The sequence below is a fragment of the Macaca nemestrina genome, chromosome 13 (genome assembly GCF_043159975.1).
Source record: "Macaca nemestrina isolate mMacNem1 chromosome 13, mMacNem.hap1, whole genome shotgun sequence".
NCBI classification, from domain to species: domain Eukaryota; kingdom Metazoa; phylum Chordata; class Mammalia; order Primates; family Cercopithecidae; genus Macaca; species Macaca nemestrina.
The window spans coordinates 66,017,035-66,033,232 of record NC_092137.1 but is presented as its reverse complement, the minus strand read 5'-3'; the positions used below and the strand labels follow the sequence as shown (position 1 = coordinate 66,033,232).

General features: G+C 42.8%; 1 long non-coding RNA gene across 1 annotated transcript in view; it reads right to left on the bottom strand.

Annotated features, from left to right (window-relative positions):
- Nucleotides 1–1,381: 1,381 nt before the first annotated feature.
- LOC105465163 (uncharacterized) overlaps nt 1,382–16,198 on the bottom strand; it is a 32,798-nt gene continuing 17,981 nt past the window's right edge. Inside the window, exons 5-8 of the long non-coding RNA XR_977345.3 lie at nt 12,533–12,667; nt 10,151–10,328; nt 5,317–5,524; nt 1,382–2,913 (exon numbers count right to left, since the gene is read on the bottom strand). This is a non-coding gene — a long non-coding RNA (uncharacterized lncRNA). The remainder of the gene's footprint in view (nt 2,914–5,316; nt 5,525–10,150; nt 10,329–12,532; nt 12,668–16,198) is intronic.

Below are 16,198 nucleotides of genomic sequence, written 5' to 3'. Positions count from 1 at the left end.
ATACCTCTTTGCTCAGAAATGAGAGACAACAGCTTCATGTACTTCACAATCAACCAAAGTCAATCCCTTGCAGACCTCCACAGGACACCACCCATTGTCCTATCCCAGGCAATGAGAAAGTTGCTGGCCTCACAAGATTTTTCTCTCCAAGGTTTCAGAATTCCCCAAGATCAGGCATACAGGTGTGCAGCTGTAAAAGAAGTTCCAGGGTACCTTAGCAATCCTTCACATGCCACTGGTGCCAGTCTAATATGTATCGAGAAAAAGATGAAACAGAATGCACCCTTAGGAGATTACCGATTTATTTTATCACGTATTTTAAATGAGGCACAAAGTCTACATGAAAATAAAGTGGAACCAGGGCAACTGCAGAAAGTCCCGATCTCATGGCAAGTGAAAGTCTAAGTACACTGAGCCGGATCACTGTCTCATCAGACCAAGACACTATGTGGTGGTAATGTGCTGCTACAGTTCAGTACTGGACCCCAACAATAAAGCCGGGACTGTAATTACTATAATGACCTCCCACTGCTATTGTGTCTTTAATTAAGTCTTTATCAGTAGGCATTTGCCACTTAAACCTAACTCACCATAACTATGGCAGCGTATCATCTACATTTTCACAAAGAATTACTGAATCATATTTCTGTCACAAAGATGAAAGGGAATATTTCAGTTCAAGTGCCATTTGCAGACAAGCTGCATAAAGAAAAATCAAGCCGTCTTTTCGCGGCACTTTCTGACAAGCGAAACTCAACCGAGAGATGCCCGGGGGTTTGTGTATGTGTGTTTTGGCTGCGCTGGGTTTCTTTTTACCACAACTTCACTTCCTTTCTACACAAACTACAGGGAAAGAAAGACACCAAATGAATAACACACTTGATTACATAAAATTTATTGAGGTAGAAAGGGGCTGAGACCCTCCTGTGAGGCCCAGAGATGCTGAGGGTGCTGTCCCCTCACACTGAGGGCGACAGGCCAGGCCAGACCCACAGCTTACACCTCGCAGCTACGGGCTCTTCCTGCTCCATGGCAAGGCAGCCCGGGCAGCTGAAAAAGCCTGTTTTACCCAACGAGGCACACCAGAAGTACCCTGGGCCTGGAGAGACCACATTCCAAGTTCAAGTTTCCAGTCCTAATCACTTCCTTACGTTAGCATGAAAGCCAGGGCTCAGATGGCTTTTTGGCAGAGCCCAGCTCAGCAAGCCAGACAGCCCTCTGTCAGGAAAAGCCGCCCCAATTCCAGGCCTCCTAAAGGGTGTCAGCCGGGAGCCTCTCCCTGCAGCGCTTGCCCCTTGAGGACAGAAGCATGAGCATCCCGCTCCAGTCCTCACTCCTCTGAGATGACTTGGTCCACCTAGGATCCAGGGAAAGCCCCCACCCCACGCCCAACCCCCAACCCCTGGGGCCAGCGAGTATGAGCCTCACTGGCCTGCACCCAGCGGCCGGGCCGTGGTGCCAGCCTTTGGGCTCTTGCACATCACCAAAAAGCCCTTTTGGCTTTAAAACCTGCTCCTCCAAAACGCATAAATCCCTTCAGAACTGGGGAAGGGCCTGTGCATTGCATGGGTAAGAGCTGGGGGTAGGGGGTGCTGTGAGGCCCCCCGAAGGAGAGGAAGGGGTGAGGGAGTCGGGAGGAGAGTCTGGATCTGCTCTGGGGTCAGCACGGCACTGGGTATCCCGTGGTGGGACCCAATGACTGAGCGGCCTGCAGCTCTGCTTTCCTGCCAACTTTCTGCCTGCTTATTTTAGGGGTGCGAACTCCAGCAGGGAAAACCTGATGCTGCCACCAATTTCCACCTTTTTTCAGTGTCATCTTTGGCCACGACTGCTCCCTGCTTCCTTTCGGTTCTAATTTCATTTTTAACAACATAAAGGTTTTGCCTGGGCACAGAGGAACTGAAAATGAGAGCCAAACGGAGAGTGGAGAAGGAAGCATGCTTCCCGGGGGGCGCCCCAGGGGAAATTTTATTCAATTTTCTCCCACATATTTGCACCCACTGGGGAGCATCTCAGGTTTTCCCACCTTGGCAGGGACACTTGCCTGGAAGGCGCAACCCAGCTTAGGTGTGGCCACTGCTGCTGGCTTGTTTCTACAACTGCACTGCTGAAGTCAAGGAGTCAAGCCTGCAAAATCCAGCAAACAATTCCATGTTCAGAGAAGAAATCGAAGCTGCCCTCATCCCCGAGTTCAGCAATAATTTCAGGATGCTTAATGTTTGTTTCCACCTATTGAACAAAAGTAGCCCTTTAGCCTAGAATCTACACACTTCCGATGACATAGGTGAGACCAGGAAGCTGGACTTGGTTTTGAATACTTTCAGGCATGGCACCTTGCTGGCCATTTGTCCTTGTTCTATGAAGAGCTCTTCTCAGTAGAGATATGTGTCTTCATATCTTCAGTCCTTTTTGCTTTGCCTCAGTCCTCTTTGCTTTGCTTTTCCCTCCTTGGCTGGCCATTGTGCCAGTGTTGCCACTATCGGTTAGTTCTCTCCGGGGTCTGCGCACAGCCAGGATGCATCTTGGTCAGTGTCAGTGGGAAAATGGGGCTCTGAGCACAGTGAGCCTGTGTTTATGAAGATCACTGCCACTGCTACTGCTGCAAGTGGACTTCTCATGACAGTCCACACCTGGGCTCCCAGCCCTCCTTGATTGAGTCTGCAGCTCTCACAGAGCGCTTAGCCCATCGACTGTTTCTGCTAATGCTCTCAGCTGCTACCTTTTCCGCTGACGAAGCACCCAGCCGAGTGATGAAAGATATAAGCCAGAATCCACTGTATGCTTCATCAGACAAATGCTTGGCTTTCTGGGGGCCAACACACCTTCTACTGACTGACATGTTTCTAGGTTCTTTACCACGCCCTGCTGCGGTACACATTAGGATGTTTCTCTGGGTAAATGCCAAGGTTCTCCCTGGAGGGGAAAAGAAATGTCAGAAACACCGCTCCTATTAAACAATCTGAAATTATCACATACCTAAAAAACATATTATCTAGAAAGAATCTCTCCTAGACATGATTTTCAACAGAGAGGTAATTCCCACCCCCCATAACATGCAGCTGAGCCCATAGCATGTCATAAATATTTGTTGAATATAAATGAATGATGCATGCATAGATGAATAAATGATTTTTCCCCTAGTGACATACCTGATTTCCTTCCCTGTTCCCTTGCTTGCTTTATTCTCAAGCATCTGGTTGCCATTGACTTATAAGAAGCCATGTTTTATTTTCTACATGGAAGATGATGGGAACAGTGCAGGAGATAAGAGAACTAATATACATTACTATGAAAGAAAAATAAGAACAGGAAAACTGAGAAAAAGCAGGGGTATGTTTATCTTAGAATACCTGTTCTCAACCTTGTCTGTGCATGAGAATGTCCTGAGGAGCTTTAAAAAGTACTGACGCCGGCCAGGCACAATGGCTCACATGTAATCCCAGCACCTTGGGAGGTCAAGGTGGGAGGATCACATGAGGTCAGGAGTTTGAGACCAGCCTGGCCAATATGGTGAAACCCTGTCTCTACTAAAAATACAAAAATTAGCCAAGTTTGGTGGCAGGTGCCTGTAATTCCAGCTACTTGGGAGGCTGAGACAGGAGAATCATTTGAACCCAGGAGGCAGAGGTTGCAGTGAGCCGACATCATGCCATTGCACTCCAGCCTGGGCAACAAGAGCAAAACTCCATCTCAAAAAAAAAAAAAAAAAAAAAAGAAGTACTGATGCCTAAGTCCTACCCCCAGAGGTCCTGACTTAATTAATATGGGGTGTGTTCTAGCCATTGGGATTTTTCCAAGTGTCCCAGGTGATTAAGCTGTACAGCCAAGTTTGGGAAACACTGGTTTATAAAATGTCTGCCCTAAAAGACTGGATGCCAGCTAGAGGAGAACAGCAAACTTGGCTCTGAGCCTCTTAGCAGCCAAAGTGAAAAGAAAAAAACATAATCCCTTGCATGATCCACAGTGTTCATGGGATAAAATCAAACCCCAGTTGTTTAGAAACAGTCAACCCTGAGACAGACAGTAAGAGATTGGCTGGGGGTCCTCATGAAGAAGACATGGAATGAACCAAGCAGCAGCATCTTCAACAGTGTCCCTATAGTATTCAATCAAGGAATATTTATTAAGCACCCACTATGAGGTCAACTCTGTTCCAGATAAACAGACAGACTTAAAACCTGTGGTGTGTGTCCAATATAGCATGTCTAGTAGGTGGTGGAGCTAAGATTCAAAACACAGGATTATCAGACTCAAGTCCATGCTCACTCCATTATAAAGTAGCATGGTACTACCTGGGAGTAAATATAATAAGTTTTGGATGACTTGTTGTTACAATATGCTTTAATATGAGATAATAGCATCATTTCAGCCACCATTCTTAAAACAAATCTTCAAGAAGTTAGAACCACATGATTCTAGCTCTACTTAAACTACAGATGCATTTATCCTTTCTCCCAGCAGAGGTGTTCCTACAGGCATACCAGTAAACATAGGACATACAACCCAGGATGTTCATTGTAGCATTATGTCTAATAGCAAAAGACTAGAAACCATGCAATGGGGTACTGGTTGAATAAACTATGATATATCCATGCTATAGCATAATATACATCTATGAAACATAAAGAAGACAGTCTGGGCAACATGGCAAGATCTTGTCTCTACAAAAAAAAAAATTTTTTTAATTAGCCAGTCATGGTGGTGTACCCCTGTGGTCCCAGACACTCTGGAGGCTGAGGCAGGAGGATCACTTGAGCCCAGGAGGTAGTGGCTGCAGACAGCCATGTTCGCTCATTGTCATGGGTGACAGAATGAGACCCTATCTCAAAAAATAATAATAATTTTTAAATGTTTAAAGATAAGGAACATCTTTGTGTTCTGACACTATGAATGAAAAAAAAAAACCAAGACAATGTTCAGGACAGTGTATATATAATAGGATGCTTTTTGGGTAAGGAAGGAAGAAAAATAATAATATATATAATAAATTTGCTTTTGTTTGCATAAAAAGCACCAGAAGAAACACTAAGAATCTAAGGACAATGGTCAGGGTAGAGGTGAGCACGATGAATAAGGACAGGACAGAACAGATTCCGAGCACACATATCCTTATATTGTTTAAGTCTTCAAACATGTCAAAGTATTCCCCATTCAAGAAGAGAAAATAAATAATGAAAAAGGGAACTGGATGAGGGCTGAAGTCCCTCAACTAGTAAGTGGTAGAGCTGAAATTTGAACCCAAGTCTATCTGTTCCCAAGTCCATAGTCTTGACACCATAGTGGTCACCTCCGCCAAAACTTAGGGAAGAAACTCACCAGGTGTTAGCCAGCTTGGGAGGCTGAATTGGCTGCAGAGGGCCCTGCTCCCACTCTCAGAGTTCCCCCAAAGGAGTTCAGGATCTAGGAGTTTCAAAGCACCATTGCAATCAGGTATGTTTGTTTGTTTGTTTTTTAATCTCCATCAAAGAATAGGGCAGCAGTAACCAACCAGTCCGGGTGGAAAGCCATGTGCTCTGGGTTCACTCTAACAAAGACAAGTTGGGTACATTTAAATTTACAGCCATTTGTAATCCAAGCATTTAGAACTCATCTGTTTAGGGTGAGTTGTGGGCTATAAACCCTCCTGGTAACAAATAACAATACATGCCAAACACATTATACCTGTCGATCTGGTTTATGGCTGTGTTTTGGCTTATATTAAGGAAAGGGCTGCTTCTGTCAATACAAAGATGCTGTTCTACACTGAAGAGAAATTTCAAACAAAATCTAGAACTTTACAGCCTGTCTGCTCTGATTTGGAATGGTATGTAATTTTTTACCCTCAGCTTCTTTTCTCAAGTTTGAAATCATCCCAAAGCTGCCTGAGAAGATACTTAGAAGAATTATTTTTGACATCTCAGGCACAGATGGTAGAGCTGCCCCCGAGATGACACAGCTGATCAGAAAGTGTTTATGCAAAATTCCCCCATTGCCCACCATGTTGGAGAAGCAGGTTCAGAGACAAAGGGTGGCACCACTGACCTGGACAGTGTAGAAACTCTTCCTAAGTTGTTGGTCCCTGCCTGACAGGGGATCTTGCCTAAGCTGAACTGATCTCCTTTTTCTCTTGGAGGGTAGGAAAGGAAAGACGGATCAATTTCCCTCCTTTCTCTTGAACCCAAGCCAGCCATGCTTGCTTTGCTTCCAAGAAAGTAACACGAACTGCCTGAGGTTTGCGGTTTTTCCAGGTCTGGATGGGGAATAAAGAATTATTCTATAAAAGGGGCCCAGATTGACAATACATTGAATTTTAAATTCAAATGCGTAGAGCCAGGGTCTATTTGATATAAGATGATTAAATGAGAGACTATTGTTGGCGGTCTTAGATTCCTCCCTTTCTGTCTTTATTCCCCCTTCTCTTCTCTTGGTAACCTAGTAATATCTACGTCAGTTTGACTAGCTTGGGCACCTACTAGGTCCTTAGTCCATGGTGCTAGAAATAAGATGGTAGTGGAAATTAGGGGGAAAAAAATCTAAAAAGATCACTCCAACAAAATACGGTGAACACTACAATAGAGGTGTTCAGACTGTGCTTTGAGAGCATAGATAGGGGGCTCTGGGAAGATCTGGGAAGGCTTCCTAGAGGAGGTGATATTTGAGCCCAATTTTTAAGGTTATATTAGGAGTTAGCCAAACACTGGCTTCAAGTTCAAGACTCTGCACTTCAAAATGCCACCAGAACCAGCAGCTTTAGCCTATTCTCAGTCTCAAGCAAAATGTCCTATCATGTAAATTTACCTGCCATTTTCAGAAACCATTGCTGTTTTCAAAGAACTAACTTTGTTTTAGTATTCTTGCATTCAAACGATTTTAGGTAAAGTGTTTCCAACTGTTGGCAGCTACCATACAGCACTTCATTTTCAACAAGTTCTTAACTCCCTTAACCCACCTAGGCTGAAAGTACTTCTGCTAGGGGAACTTAACTAGCATACCTGCATCCCCCATCCCATTATTTGGCCTATCTACCAAATAATCTGGTGGAATACATTTAAGCAGACCCACGGAAGCCATTAAATATCACTTTTAAAATGGGGTTCTATAAAAGTCAACCTACAGATGTTTGTTTCCTCACCTCACCACGCACCCCCCACCCACCATTCCGAAGCACACACACACACAAGTCTCCTTTTTAACTTCCCTTTTGATGTCTTTTTGTCCTGATCCATGCCTAAAGAAGAGCCAAAGTACAATGCAGAAGGGGGCAGACCCTAATCTGTAAACTGTGTCCTGCTGTCCCAACTGAGAGCAGCTGGAACCCCTCACTCTTCACAGCTCTCTAGGCATCATCTGCAGTAGCCCCAGCCCATATAGTAACAAAAGCTGCTATTTTGTGACTGTCTTTGCCGTGTCAGGTGCTGCATTAAGCACCTGGTCTGCATTAGGCCATTTCATTCTCGCAACATCTCTATAACCTTATCGGAGAAACCTAGTAATAATCTCTTCAAGGGCAAGTTAACAGCAGGTAGGTATGTGATATTTGAATACAGAGTCTGGCTCTTGGACCCACACGGCAGATACATCTTAACCACTTGTCATGATGAAGAATAGAGTCTTCAGGGCCCCAGACCAGAGTGTGAATCTCAGCTCTGCCATTTACTTAGGCGAAATGACACTAGGCAAGTTATTCATTCTCTCCAAGCTTCAGTACCCTCATCTGCAAAATGGGATGAGTAATAGAACCACTTCATATGGTTATGGAGGGATAAATGATGCTGTCTTGCATGTATAGAACTTAGCATGGGGCCTAGTAGTTTGCAGGTGTTCAAACATGTTAGCTATTGCTATTACTACATATTTACGAATCTGTCTATCGCCCCACACACCATCTCATTAACCATGTCATCGAGGCCAGGGATCAAGTTTATTAATATCTTTCTCCCCAGGTGCCCAACTGAATGCCTTGGAAATGTTTGTTGAATGGATGGTTCAACAGCACTGGTTTTCTCCACTATTTCAAATGATCAAGCATGGCCCTCCTCTATTTTGACGCACAATATCCTCTTCTTGCTAAATTCTACTCCTTAACATTCAGAAATTAATTATCAAGTACCTAAAGAGATCATTCTCAAATTCTTAAATTAGAAGAGTTGTATGGTATTTTTTTTTTTCTTGTCTCTAGAAAATGAGTGAAAGTCGGCCTCCCTTCCCTCTCCCAAATCTTCTTGGACTCTCAGAAGGAGAGACCTGGCATTTCAGGAAGGCCTCACTTTCACAAGTAGAGGGATGGAACTTGCAAAATAAACAATACCCAGGTTGGGACAGGGGTGGATTTTCACTTTACAAGGAGATTTCTACTTTCTCGAAATTTCAGTGATCTCTTCAAACTTCACTTTCTCCTAGAGAACTTCAAGAAAAATTTAGCTCCCCTGAAATACTTCGGGAGTGCATTCCTTTTGTAAAATGAGGCACACTCCTGTTGAACCCAGTTTGTTTCCCACAGCACTTTCTGGGCTCTCAGAAACCCCTTTAACACTGTCCACCACACAACCTACACATGTCTTTGCCCCATCTGAAGAGCGCATTCCTCCTGCTATCCACACCAAGCACAGCCCCAGCCAACATCAACTACCTGCCACCAAAATCTCCCTCCCACCCCTCCCTGTGACTGGGCCCACTAGGCCATCAGCAAGCATCCTGCTCAGTCAAGTATGTTAGTTTCCAAGGACTGCTGTAAGAAAGCACCACAAACTAGGTCGGGCACAGTGTCTCATTCCTGTAATCCCAGAACTTTGGGAGACTGAAGTGGGCAGATCATTTGCAGTCAGGAGTTTGAGACCAGCCTGGCCAACATGGCAAAAACCTGTCTCTACTAAAAATACAAAAAATTAGCTGGGCATGTTAGTACGCACCTGTAATCCCAGCTACTCGGAAGGCTGAGGCAGGAGAATCACTTGAACCCAGGAGGTGGAGGTTGCAGTGAGCCCAGACCACACCACTGTACTCCAGCCTGGGCAACAGAGCAAGACTCTCTCAAAAAAAAAAAAAAAAAAAAAAAAAAAGAAGACCACAAACTAGGTGGCTTAAAATAGCAGAAGTGTATACTCTCCAAATCCTAAAGGCTAGAAGTTCAAACTCAAGGTGTTGCCCAGGCCATGCCTCCTCTGAAGGCTCTAAGGGAGAATCCTCCCTTGCCTCCTCCAGCTTCTAGTGGTTGCCAGCAAACTTTGTCATTCCTTGGCTTATAGATGCTTCACTCCTAGTGCTGCTGCTGTCTCCAAATAGCCTGATTCCTTCTAAGCCTACGTCTGTGGCCTAATGTCCTTCTTCTTATAAGGATATCAGTCATATTGAAGTTAAGGTTCACCGTAATCCAATATGATCTCATCTTAACTTGATTATATCTGCAGTAGGCCTATTTCCAAATAAAGTCACATTTACAGGTTCCAGCATGAATTTGGGGAGGACACTATTTCAACCCAGTGCAAAAAGAGATTCGTATGAGTAGAAAGACTCAGCATCGACCTATGGGGTATGACATAGAGGGTTTCAGGAAGAAAATCTTTCTCCCCTTCCATAAAGAAATGTGCTATAGCGCCTAAATCCCACCATTAAAGAGACTTCTCTTTGGCTCTCGATGCCTTTTTAGTGCCAAATAAAATAAAAGCAAAACCTGTAATAATCCAAATGCTGTCTGGAGGAATGACATTCATAAATCACTATCATATCATGCTTGAGTGGTCATCAGTCCCTTTTTGAGCATGACAGCTAGCAGAAGTGAGGTTCTGTTCGAATGGAGCCTGAAATCTGTGACTAGAATGAAGCAGGTAGCATAGGAAACCTAGGTAATAAGGTACCACAGGTAGACATGCCTTCGTGCCCGCTTTGGTAACCTACCATATCCCAGGGAGCCCAGAGCCAGACCAGGCACTATGAGGGGGCAGGAGGGAGCAGAGTGCATGTGTACTCCAGTTCATATTTATTGAGCACCTACTGTATGACAGGGACCGTGCTTGGTGTTTCCACACACATTATCTCTTTATAGCAACCTCATGATGAAAAACATACCATCTCTCAATTCACAGATGAGAAAACTAAGCCTCAGGGGAGTTACGTGGCTTGGAAAAGGTTGGGAAATTAGCAGTAATTACCAAGTTCAAGTTCAGATACTGACATGTTTTCCCACGTCACAGAGAAGAGGCAACAGAATCCAAGGTTTCCAGTCCCACTTCTGCTGGAAGCCAGTCCAGCCTGAAGCTCTCTTGCTATACATTCGAGTTTGCTCTTCTTAACTTCTGGTTTTAAATCTGCAGCCATTTTCTACTGCATTTCCAATGTGCCTCTGTATGTATCTTGGAGAGAGAAAAAAAGAGAATATATGGGTCAATATAAGCAGACTCTTAAAAGCGTATAGTTTATCATTGTAATAATCATAATATATTTTACTTTACAGCCACTCATAACTGAAGCCTCTGGGCACCCTAACAAAAACAGCTAAAAGAGAAAAAGAAATTATATTAAACAAAGGAAATACGACTATAAAACCCCAATAGCCAGGGAACTAAATGAACAACATAAAACCTCCAAACAACAAAACTACAGTGAAACCAAGAGGGGGAAAAAACCTTTTCACGAGCTTTACCCTGAAGAATTCTATGCTGTGAGATCACATCTGTTTAAAGCACCATAATTTATCGATATGACATCAAACCAGGAACCAGCCATTGTAAACCTTTCCCGCAGAAACTCTCAGAAAACTAACCAGGTGGTCGGTGGGGGGGTCTGTAGCACATAGCTGGGGCAACAATGGCTTTAAAATTTTATGTTCAAATACATCTATGTGAAGTTCCAAATCTTGGTACTGAGATGCAAAACTGAGTTCATTCCATGGGTAAACAGAATTTACAAACAGGGCTTTTTTAACAATATTCTTTTTTTCTGAGATAGTCCATCCATGATTACTCGCTGATGACTTCTCAAACTGCTGCTAAATGGACCATTTTCAAGAACGGGTCCTCTTTAGAACTAGCCACTGAGTCTCAAATACTATGAAAGGCTTTGGGGAGGATAAAAGCTCTTTCATTTATAAAGTAGCTGAGTTACTCAGCCTATCCTCCCATTCTGATGTTGCAGCCATTTCACAAACAGAAATTCCTGTTGACCCACGATACCACCATAAACCTTTGTTTAGGAACCACTGTGACTGCCATATTCATGTTTGTGAGGGCAATATTTCCCCTAAGCAATTGCTTCCCACATCCCTCCTACATGCTTTCCTGTTAAATATGGGAAGCAGATCCTGCTGGGGAAAAAAATCTTTAAAAGATTTGTAAGGTTACAACAGCACAAGCGTTTAGAAAACTACCTGGTTAGCAAAATGAAAGAAAATATTTAAAATGCTGAAAGACAACCCCTGCCTGTATGTAAAATGTTGTTCAAAATGTTCATCCTGAAGTACTTTCTAGGTCAGTATAGATCTGGCCCCAGGAATTAGGACACTCGTGGCAGAAATGTGGACCTCAAGCCCAATGTAGCTTCAAGAGTAAAGCAGGTGAGAAAATAGTGCAGAGAGGAGAAAGAAGGCAGTATGGCAAGGAAAACTGACGATATAGGGGGAGCCAGGCATGCAGGAAAGTCAGCCCAGCCTGGGGTCTCACCCACGCTCTAATGCTTAGTAGCTAGAACACCTTGGATAAGTCACTTAACCTTCCTGGCCCCTGTTTTATCATCTCTGAAATGAAGAGAAAGTGCTAAGCAAACTCTGCTCTTTTTATTTTATGGAAGCCCATGCAGTTCTTCAGAGGAATGACCATCTCTCCATAGAACAACATGGCCAGCTCTCAGACACAGCATTCAGTTAAAAGAGCAAGCCATGGAATGACACACTGGGTAATACCATTCACATTTGGGAAAAAGAACCCACCCTGACAACTCTGGATGATTTCTACAGGCCCCTGGCTGTATGTGTAAGGGTACACAAAACTGTAGACTGAGGCACACAGGCCAAGGCACAAGGGTGGACTCTTCTGGAAGCAGGTTTAAACTAGGTCAGGGCAAGTGAAGAGAATATATTTATATATTGCTTGTGCAAGAGAGAAGAAAACTTTTATGTGGTCAGTAAAAACATCATCTAGCTTGTTTCAGGAATAAATACAGTAATTCTAGAAAAGTCTCCGCAGTCAATAAATGAGAGCTGGGGTTACAATGAGGCCAAAACTTGGAGAACCCCTGGGTTCAGGATGATGTAAATACGCTACCTTACTAAGCTGGGCTCAAAACCTACTTGAAATGGACCTTGTAAAGCATGATATGAAAAATGGAGTTGCAGCTGAGACTGGGGAAGCCCTGGGTGGGAGGAAAGCCTGGGGGGGTCCCCTCTGTCCCAGTATGTCAATCAGAGGGCTTCTTGGTGAGCCATGCACTATGTACCTGCCAGGCATGGGACACACACTTTCATCAACACCCCAAACCAGTTACTGGGAGCACTACTATGATTGATGGTACCTCTACCCTGCCCCCATATTGACCAAGGCAGAGAACTTCTGGTTCTTCTCACTTGGAACTGCCCAGGTGGAGACACGTTGATCTGGAAGAGTTCAGAGCCAGGATCCAGACTTCCCATTGCCCTCTTCATTTTGATGAGCTCTGTAGCATTGCTCGATTTAAGCAAAAAGAGCTTCCATGGGCCTTCCTGGAAATACCACAAAGACATTTCTTTTTTATACACCAGAGGTAAAGGTATCACTAGCACACAAGCAGGAGAAAATGAAATGACCTCTGGCAGCCTGCGATTGTCTAGTGCTCAAAATGTCCCTCCTTACTTTAGATATAGACTGGGAGTCAAGGCAAAATTGTATTTAAATGTAGGTTAACTATTTTATTTAGATGGGCCAATCACAGCAGGAAGACTACAGAAGATGACTGGGGACATCACTTGGAATCTGTACCAAAATGATTACGTTTTCTTCAATGAGCAACTGGAAAAATATACATTCAACCACATAAATAAAGTAGACATTAATCCAGAATCCATGCTCCATTTCTAGCAAAGGCTGTCAAGCTCTGAAATACAAGAATATCAGGAGGAGAGGCAAATTTCCCCTCCTTTGTTCATTCCATTTTGCATAAGTCAAATCCCAGATAAAGCCTCTTGCTGGGAGGAGGTGCAAATAGGTGAGCAGAGAGGCTGATGGCCTGTGTGGCTACTAGCTTACCTGCTCCAGAAGTCAGACTCCACCCACAAAGCTTATTTTAAAAGAAAAAAATGTAGGTTTTAACCAACTTAAGTATCAGTTCACTTGGAGGGGAGGGGGATTATGTTGCAATTTTTTTCCATTTTGCCCATGTAATAAAACAGTCCCTGTTCAATCTGGTGCACATCCTTTTAAAAAGTTTGAGTTCAATGTATGGGTATGTGGGTGGCGGGTGGTGGGGGTGTTAAATCAACTTTGGGTTTAGCAAATTAATGCAGGTTTGCCTGATTCTGGTGTATGGATCAGTTCCAGATCTGTTTTTAAGCACTAAGCTACTGAAGGATTATTATTTTTTGAATTTGTATTCCTTCTTAATCCCCTAATCCTTTCCGGAGAAATGTCCAGATTGTCAGGCCAACACATGAAAAAACCTCAGTGAAGCAGCAAGAAAAAAATATAAAACAATAGATAAATAACCATGGGATATATTGTTCAGCTTTTGTTGAGCTTGAAATGTGCCAAGTTGGAAATAGGAGAGAGAGGTTTGTGATATTCCACTGGAACATATTGTCACTGTTATAACCAGCCCACGTTCACCGGAGCTGCCAATTATTCCCCAGCCACCATTTTTTTCCTTTAGATTGATCTCCTGCTTGAGGCTGTTTCACACCCATGACTCTGAAGCTTCCCTAGTGGCATGTTGGCTAATTAAGAGCAAAATCCATCTCTTGATGAAATAATGCTGCCACTGAAAAGGAATTCTACATTTTTTTTAATTCTTAATCAGGCTGGAAGGAGTAGTATTCTAACACTTGTATTAAGCATAGGAAAAAAGGTCTATAGCTAGCAATTAGCAATGATGAAAAGGACAGCGATTTAAAGCATGTTGCAGTGACATTTTTATCAAATTAAATGAGTTTGCTAGGCCCACCAGCTGCATATGCTTATTGTCATTTACTGTTTGGACAGCAACACATCAGCCACTGAGTATCAGGAGGTGCCGAATTTAATAAGTCATTTTGACACTGGTGTGAAACGAACAGATCAGCATTCTGAGGAATGTGTTCACACTCTGAACAGACAGGCAGACATTCTAAGCATGTGAGGTGACACCAATCAACAGGAAGAAATGATGAAAGCCAGGCTAGGGAGCAGGCAATGGTGGTAGTGGTGACAACGGCAGGCGCGGAAACACACCACTGAGAAAAGAAAAAGATACGCACATGCACACATCGAACCTACCGTTTCCTGGTTTAGCTACACAGAGCATCTGAAGGGGCAAAGACTTTTCAGAAACACTGGGACATGTATCCATTCTAGATCCCGGACGTTTTCATGTATAATTTAAAAACCTACCCAGTTTTCTTAAAACCACCACTAAGAGAAGCTGATAAATCTTCAGATTCTGTTGTTGTTTTTGCTCCCTTATGTTTGAAATATGGCAAAAGAAACCAACAAAAACAAATTCTCTGCATGCTGGGAAAACAAATTTTCGTTTACCCTTTCTACCTAATATGTTTGCCCTAAACTGATTGCCTAGCTAGGATAAGAGGAGCTGGTATTATTTGGTTTTGATTTACAGTGAGGGAGGGTATATGTTGCTTTCAAAACTCTTGCTTGGAACGTGAGATGTGGAATGACATTCCGATAATCCCAGAAGCTATTTATGTCAAGGGTGAGATCTGATACCAATGTCTTAACCATGTACCTGGCATCAAAGTTAAAACACACCAGATAGTCGATTGCCAATTACCTCTTAAAACCTGCAGGTGTAATTTACAGCCTAACAAAGGTGACTAGTAATTAGTTCATGGCTTCAGAAGTTTCTAATGCCATCTAGTGGAAACGGTAAATCTGATCACTTCTGCATCAAAGGAGAGCCTCAAATTCCAGATAATATGTCATTACATTGCTTCATATTGAGAAAAACTTTGTGCCAGAGTCCAATCTCAAACGTATCTCAAAAAAATTGCTACAGTGCTTTCATAAGACTAGAATACATTGCCTTGGGAAATAAGACTTGCCCAGAATACCCTTGGATGCCTGCCCACTGCAAATGAAATCATTATTAGCACCAGGCCACCACTGCCATGCCCGTAAGATCATTTTCTTCATCACTCTTCTCTTTCTTGTCTTCCAGACCCTAGAATCCAGAGATGGGTTCTTTGGTCAATTTTTAAAAATCATTTCGCAAGTCTAGTGGGTTCCATAAAACCTGAAATATCTTTTGAAGTAAATTTTGCACTGATTTTAATCTAGAAAGTAGTTAAGGAAAGCTAAATACATGTTGATAGTTTAATACTGGAAGCTACTTAACTTTCAGCAGAATGTTCATAGATTTTCCTCCAGTGAAATTCTGTAGTGATATTCTGAGCAAGGACAGCATTGGAGACTTTCTGCCTCCTTTCAAGATGATCACCAAGCAGCTTTAGCCATGGAGCTATGACATGAGAATCAAATGGTGCCTCACATAATTGCAAACACAAAAATACTCCACATTTTATTTTGCATAGGAAGATGGGCAGGTGAACAGTCTCTGTTCACCTTTGCATATGTCACTCTCCTCTGTATCCACACTCAAAGGCAGTCCTCACTAGGAGCATGGTTATGGGAAGAGAAATTACTGTGCAGGGAATCTGGAACTGAGTTCCAGTGCAAATTAATGTGAAACTCAGAGCTACTCGTTTCGCCTCTCCCCACTCAGTTTCCTTATCCATCAAATAAGGAAGTTAAATACAATATCAACTCAGAAGTCTTTTCTTCTCTAAAACCCTGTGGTTTAGAATTTCAAGTCCCAAATTCAGATCTTCTGTTTCATTGTAATACTTGTATTTAAAAGTACTAACTTCATTGTAGTTATTTCACTTAAAATAATAATGTTTATTAAAATGAGCTTTATTATTTATTTTATTTATATTATGGTATCTTTATTATAATTATTTGTTTTAAAATTACTGTATTATCCCACTGTTTGGACTGCCATTGATTTTAAAAGCAACTTATTGGCAAGAGGAGAGGGCTATAGTTTT